The sequence below is a fragment of the Palaemon carinicauda genome, chromosome 29, assembly GCF_036898095.1.
Source record: "Palaemon carinicauda isolate YSFRI2023 chromosome 29, ASM3689809v2, whole genome shotgun sequence".
NCBI classification, from domain to species: Eukaryota; Metazoa; Arthropoda; class Malacostraca; order Decapoda; family Palaemonidae; genus Palaemon; species Palaemon carinicauda.
The window spans coordinates 74,824,559-74,832,058 of record NC_090753.1 but is presented as its reverse complement, the minus strand read 5'-3'; the positions used below and the strand labels follow the sequence as shown (position 1 = coordinate 74,832,058).

Sequence of the window (7,500 nt, the reverse complement as noted above, 5' to 3'; positions counted from 1 at the left end):
AACCGAAGTGGAAATATTAACTCTCCCCTTTTCGCTGTACAGAGTAAATATATTCCCGAATATTCAGTATGGCGATGGAATGAATTCTTTGTTATTTGCGGAGAAAATCTTTCTTTCTTCGGTGTGCAGAGTAAATACATTATGTTCGACTTGCTAAGCCTGTATGTTCCCAGTTCTCGTAATGCAGAATAAATAGTCTTGGTTAAAGAAATGATGAGTAAATATATTCTCAGTTCGCGAAATTATGAGTAAATATATTCGCCGTTTGCTAAGTGGTAAGTTAATATATTCACACAGTTTGCGATGGGATGAGTAAATATATTCTCAGTTTGCGAAGTGATTAGTAAAAATATTCACAGTTTATGAAATGATGAATAAATATCATTCTCAGTTCGTGAAGTGATTAGTACATATATTCACAGTTTATGAATTGATGAGTAAATATATTCTCAGTTTTGCGAAGTGATTAGTAAATATATTTCTCAGTTGGCGAAGTGATTAGTAAATATATTCACAGTTTATGAATTGATGAGTAAAATATATTCTTAGTTTGCGAAGTGATTTGTAAATATATTACTCAGTTGGCGAAGTGATGAGTAAATATATCCTCAGTTTGCGAAATGATGTGTAAATATATTTTGTTTGCGACACGATAAGTAAAATATATTCCCAGTTTGAGAAGTGATGAATAAATATATTCTTAGTTTGTGATGTAATGAGTAATTATATTCTCAGTTTGCGAATTGCTGTAGGATTGAAGCTCGCATTGTAAATTATTGCTACAAGTACTCCAGGCTTTTTAAATTGGGTATAAAATTCTCTCTCTCTCTCTCTCTCTCTCTCTCCTCTCTCTCTCCTCCTCTCTCCTCATCCTCTCTCTCTCTCTCTCTCCTCTCTCTCCTTCTCTCTCTCTCTCTCTCTCTCTCTCTCTGTAAGAGGAAAGAGGAGTGTCCATACCCTGATGATAGGTATACTCCCGTAAATTGCCGAAGCAGTGGGTTGTATAGTCGATTCTTTTTAGTGAGGCAGATTTACACAGACTCCCAGGGGTGCCCTTTTAACTCGGAAAAGTTTCCTGATCGCTGATTGGTTGGACAAGAATAATTCTAACCAATCAGGTAGCAGGAAACTTTTCCGAGCTAAAAGGGCACCGCTGCGAGTCGGTGCAAATGTGCCTCATTAAAAAAAATTAGCATAGTTAGAAAAGGGTGATTTGAAATACAGTATATAGACATAATTTTTGACGGGTCGGGTACACGAGTGTATTAATTATGTTTAAAAAACACTAAGAATCTGCAATATTGTCTTTTGGAACCAAAGCAAAATACATTATACATATATTCCACTCAAAAATCAAGATTTAAATTCCAGTTTCCATTAAAAAAAATATTTAAATTTCAGATTCCACTTAAAAATCGAGATTTAAATTGCAGATTCCACTTAAAAATCTAGATTTAAATTCCAGATTCCACTCAAAATCTGGATTTAAATTGCAGATTCCACTTAAAAAATCAAGATTTAAATTCCTGATTCCACTCAAAATCTGGATTTAAATTGCAGATTCCACTTAAAAATCTAGATTTAAATTCCAGATTCCACTCAAAATCTGGATTTAAATTGCAGATTCCACTTAAAAATCAAGATTTAAATTCCAGATTCCACTCAAAATCTGGATTTAAATTACAGATTCCAATTAAGATCTAGATTTAAATTACAGATTCCACTTAAAAATCTAGATTTAGATTCCAGATTCCACTCAAAATCTGGATTTAAATTGCAGATTCCACTTAAAAATCAAGATTTAAATTCCAGATTCCACTTAAAAAACGTGGATTTAAATTCCAGTGTCCACTAAAAAGATTTATATGCATTTAAATTCCAGATTCTACTTAAAATATAGATTTAAATACCAGATTCCATTTAATTAAATTTCAGATAGCACTTGAAATCTAGATTTAAATTCTAGATTCCACCTAAAATCTAGATTTAAATTGCAGATTCCACTTAAATATCTAGATTTAAATTCCAAAGGAAAATGCAACCCTTTTGGCTGATGTTTTTGACAGTAAACAGAGTAATGAAAAACTTGAACTTCCTCATTCCTGTTTTCCTGAGGCTAAACTAACTAGTTTAGCTTTTCGATCTCGTGAGATTAAAGCTCTGTTGATGGACCTTGATGCTTATGAGGTGTAGACCCTAATGGTATTTTTCCTTTGTTTTTTATAAAGACAGCAGATTTCCTAGCTCCAAAGTTATCTGTTATTTTACGCAAGTTAGCAAGAAGAGGAGCTTTTAGCACTTGTTGGAGAATTGGTAATGTTACTCCTCTATGTAAATGTGTTTGTGGTAGCTCAAGTCCCACTGATTACCGCCCAATTTCCATAACTCCCATATTATCTAAAGTTTTTGAACGTCTTCTGGCAAAACGTCTTAATAGGTTTGCTGAAGGTAATCATCTATTCCCTAGTTTGCAATTTGGTTTTCGGAAAGGCCTTGGAGCATGTGATGCCCTTCTTACAATCTCCAATGCTGTACAGAAATCCCTTGATTGTGGTCGGGAAGTTCGTATGATTGGCCTTGATTTTAGTGCTGCCTTTGACCGTGTTAATCATGAGGCCCTTGTTTTCAAACTGAAACAGTTGGGAGTGGGTGGGTCGTTTCTTAGCATTATTATTGATTTTTTAAGTAGTAGATCTCAAAGAGTTGTTGTTGATGGGCACCATAGTGAGTATAGGAATGTGATATCCGGTGTTCCACAGGGTAGTGTTCTTGGCCCATTACTTTTCATACTATATACACATGACATGTGGTTTGGCCTAGAAAATAAGCTTGTTGCATATGCAGATGATGCTACTCTCTTTGCATCAATTCCATCCCCTGAATGTAGATCTGGGTTGGTGAATCCCTTAATAGAGATTTAGCTAAAATTAGTGCATGGTGCAAATTATGGGGTATGAAGTTGAATCCTAACAAAACTCAAAGTATGATTGTAAGTAGGTCAAGGACGGTGGCTCCTCAACATCCGGATCTCAGTATTGATAATGTTTCTTTAAATTTGTATGACTCGTTCAAAATTTTAGGTGTGATTCTTGACAGCAAATTTACTTTTGAGAAACATATAAGGTCTGTGTCTTCTTCAATTGCACAAAAAATTGGCTTATTGAGAAAGTCTTTTAAGATATTCGGTGATCAATCTATTCTGAAGAAGTGTTTTAATTCTTTTATTCTACCTTGTTTTGAGTATTGTTCTCCTGTCTGGTCTTCAGCTGCTGATTCTCATCTTAATTTGTTGGACAGAAACTTACGGTCTATTAAATTTCTTATTCCTGATCTAGATATTAATCTCTGGCACCGTCGATCAATTAGTTCATTATGCATGTTGCATAAGATTTTTCATAACTCTGACCATCCTTTACATTCAGATCTCCCTGGACAATTCTATCCTGTTCGTAATACTAGGCAGGCAGTTAATTCTAATAGCCAGGCCTTCTCCATCATAAGACTCAATACTACGCAGTACTCTAGAAGTTTTATTCCAGCTGTTACCAAGTTGTGGAATGATCTTCCTAATCGGGTTGTTGAATCAGTAGAAACTTCAAAAGTTCAAAGTTGGAGCAAATGCTTTTTTGTTGACCAGACGGACATGAGTCTTTTTATAGTTTATATATGACATTTTTGTTGTTGACGTTGTTAATAGTTTATATATGATATATTTCTTTTGACATTACTTTTTTTAGAATGATTTATTGTTAATTTGTTCTCTTCAGTTATTTATTTCCTTATTTCCTTTCCTCACTGGGCTATTTTTCCCTATTGGAGCCCCTGGGCTTATAGCATCTTGCTTTTCCCAATTAGGGTTGTAGCTTGGATAGTAATAATAATAATAATATTCCAATTAGAATCTAGATTTAGATTCCAGATTCCAGTTGAAAAATCTAGATTGAAATTACCACTCCATCTAAAATCTAGATTTAGATTCTAGATTCCACTTAAAAATCTAGATTTAAATTCCAGATACCACTTAAAAATCTAGATTTAAATTCCAGATTCCACTTGAAAAATCTAGATTGAAATTACCACTCCACTTAAAATCTAGATTTAAATTCTAGATTCCACTTCAAAATCTAGATTTAAATTCCAAATTCCACTTAAAAATCTAGATTTTGAATTCCTGATCAATGTTTAATTATTTTTTATTTGAATTCCTGAGTGATTTTTAATTATTTTCCTAATCATATTTTTGCGTCTCAAATAAATCGATAGTATTAAGTTAGGTCTAAAACTGTTTTTTTTTCTTTTATTAGTTTAGTTCATCCGAAGCTCTGATGGATTTCAGCCTTTTAGTGATAATAACCTTTCAATAGTTAAAATGTAAAACAACCATAAGAATCTAAAATTCATTCTTTATGAAGTATACTGTTTAACAGATTTCTTTTAAATCAATATGTTTGCGAAATAAAATCAATCGAATTGTGATTTGCAAGAGAAAAAAAAAAAATCCGACTGTTGTTTGGAATTGAAGCTAGTTTTAGCTAAGCCGAATAAACAGATCCAAAATATTCTTCAAAATCAAATATTCTCAAGAAACTTGAAGGTACAGAAATGCAATATGGTAATAAACCATTGCTGTCAATTTTTCTCTCATTGCCCTTCAATCCTGAATTCTACTGACGCAGCATAAAGGTATCAAGGTCCTTAAACATGTAAATGCTTCATGCTGAATTCTGCTGACGAAGCATAAAGGTGTCAATTTCCCCTAAACATGCAGATTCTTCAGTCTGAATTCTGCTGACGAAGCATAAAGGCGTCAAGTTCCTTAACATGCAAATGCTTCATCCTGAATTCTGCTGACGAAGCATAAAGGCGTCAAGTTCCTTAAACATGCAAATGCTTCATCCTGAATTCTGCTGACGAAGCATAAAGGCGTCAAGTTCCTTAAACATGCAAATGCTTCATCCTGAATTCTGCTGACGAAGCATAAAAGGCGTCAAGTTCCTTAAACATGCAAATGCTTCATCCTGAATTCTGCTGACGAAGCATAAAGGTGTCAATTTCCCTAAACATGCAGATTCTTCAGTCTGAATTCTGCTGACGAAGCATAAAGGTGTCAATTTCCCTAAACATGCAGATTCTTCAGTCTGAATTCTGCTGACGAAGCATAAAGGCGTCAAGTTCCTTAAACATGCAGATGCTTTATCCTGAATTATGCTGACGAAGCATTAAGTCTTCATGTTCCTTAAACATGCAAAATACAGATAGGAACTTTAAAATAATATCTCGTATGAAATGGAGGAAAACGACTTGATCAAAGCAAAACCAAATTGAGAGAGGACATTGACCCTCCCAACAAGGTGAATATATGTTTCTAAGAAAGAAACAGACACGAAACTATGCATGCACATACAATCACCGGAAGTAGAGTACATTCTTGATGAATAATTTGCCAGGCTCTGTCTCGTGTGAAATGCTTCGGTCCATATTTAATTCATTCGGTGAGAGGGAGTCGACGACGTTGTCCTAATTGTTGCGAATATTCAGGACTAGACAAGAACGTTTTGTGCATTTTGTGGGAAATATTAATTTCAGCTATAACTATACATATTATTATTATTATTATTATTATTATTATTATTATTATTATTATTATTATTATTATTATTATTATTATTATTATTATTATTAATAGCTAAGCTACAACCCCATATAGAAAAGCAGGATGCATAAGCCCAAGGCCTCCAACAGTGAAAAATAGCCCAGTGAGAAAAGTAGATAAGGAAATACATAAATTATATGAGAAGTAATGAACAATTAAAATAAAACATTTTAAGAATAGTAACAACAATAAAACAGATTTTTTCATATATAAACTACATAAAAGACATGTCATCTTGTAGCCCGGACCAATGGGAGACAGAAGCAAGATTTTATTCAATTGGCCATGTTGTCTGGGGAAACTATGAATTAGCCTATATAGGAAAACGAAAGCAGGAATAGAAGTCCAGATCTCGCAGTTCTTTCATCGTTTTTAGTAGAGCAAATGCATATTGTTTATGTGCCCATTTCTTGAAAAAATTTAAATCGTTTTAAAGCTTACTCTTTAGTATAATCGTCTTTATCTTGATATATTATCGCTCATAAAGTGGCTTATGGTGTGTGTGTGTGTGTGTGTGTGTGTTTTTTTTTGAGTTCCGCATGTTTGGTTTTGAGTTACTTTCCCATCGTCCGTATTATTATTATTATTATTATTATTATTATTATTATTATTATTATTATTATTATTATTATTATTATTATTTGAGTGTTCTAACATTGACATCATCAAGCAAATGTACACTGTTAAAAATTTGCCAAAAAAAAAAAGAAAAAAAAAATAAGAAAAAACCAAAAAATCCTGGAATAAAATATAATAACAAAGTAGGGTGAAAATTACGGTCGCCTGTACTCTACTGAAATAATTTGAGAACAGTATAAATTTGCTGAGATTTTCCGATTAAAATTACGGTTTTTTTAAACAGTGTAATGAACAGCAAATATCTATTTGATATACATTCCAGCCTCCTCCCCCTGAAAATTAAAGAAGTATATGATAAATAGAAGTGTTTAAGTGTGGATACACTTATTATTATTATTATTATTATTATTATTATTATTATTATTATTATTATTATTATTATTAATATTAATTGCTAAGCTACAACCCCAGTTGGAAAAGCAGAATGCTATAAGCCCAGGGGCTCCAACAGGGAAAATAGCCCAGTGAGAAAAGGAAACAAGAAAAAAATAAATATTTTAAGAATATTGAAATAAATATCTCCTATCTAAACTAAAAAACTTCAACAAAACAAGAGGAAGAGAAATTGGATAGAATAGTGTGCCCGAGTGTACCCTCAAGCAAGAGAACTCTAACCCAAGATAGTGGAAGACCATGGTACAGAGGTTATGACACTACCCAAGACCAGAGAACAGTGGTTTGATTTTGGAGTGTTCTTCTCCTAGAAGAGCTGCTTACCATAGCTAAAGAGTCTCTTCTACCCTTACCAAGAGGAAAGTAGCCACTGAACAATTACAGTGCATTAGCTAACCCCTTTGGTGAAGAATTGTTTGGTAACCTCAGTGTTGTCAGGTGTATGAGGACAGAGGAGAATATGTAAAGAATAGGCCATACTATTCGGTGTATGTGTAGTCAAAGGAAAGTGAACCGTAACCAGAGAGAAGGGTCCAATGTCGTTCTGTCTGGCCCAGTTAAAAGACCTCATAACTCTCTAGCGGTAGTATCTCAACGGGTGGCTGGTGGCCTGGCCAACCTTCTACCTGCATGGTACATGTAAGAGAACACGTTTGAAAGAACGTCCTTTCCGAGAATATATTATTTATAGTTATTGTTATTTTGAAAGTTATAATACAAAGTAAGCTTTCACAAACTATGTATTGAACAAACACTTGTAGAGATCAATCAATTTCAAAGGTATAAACAATAGATATAAATGGACAAGAAAGTAG

The 7,500-nt window shown here is 33.4% G+C and overlaps 1 protein-coding gene across 1 annotated transcript in view; it reads right to left on the bottom strand.

Annotated features, from left to right (window-relative positions):
* LOC137622664 (serine/arginine repetitive matrix protein 5-like) overlaps window positions 1–7,500 on the bottom strand; it is a 63,709-nt gene that overhangs the window by 30,591 nt on the left and 25,618 nt on the right. The gene's annotated exons all lie outside the window — the stretch shown is intronic.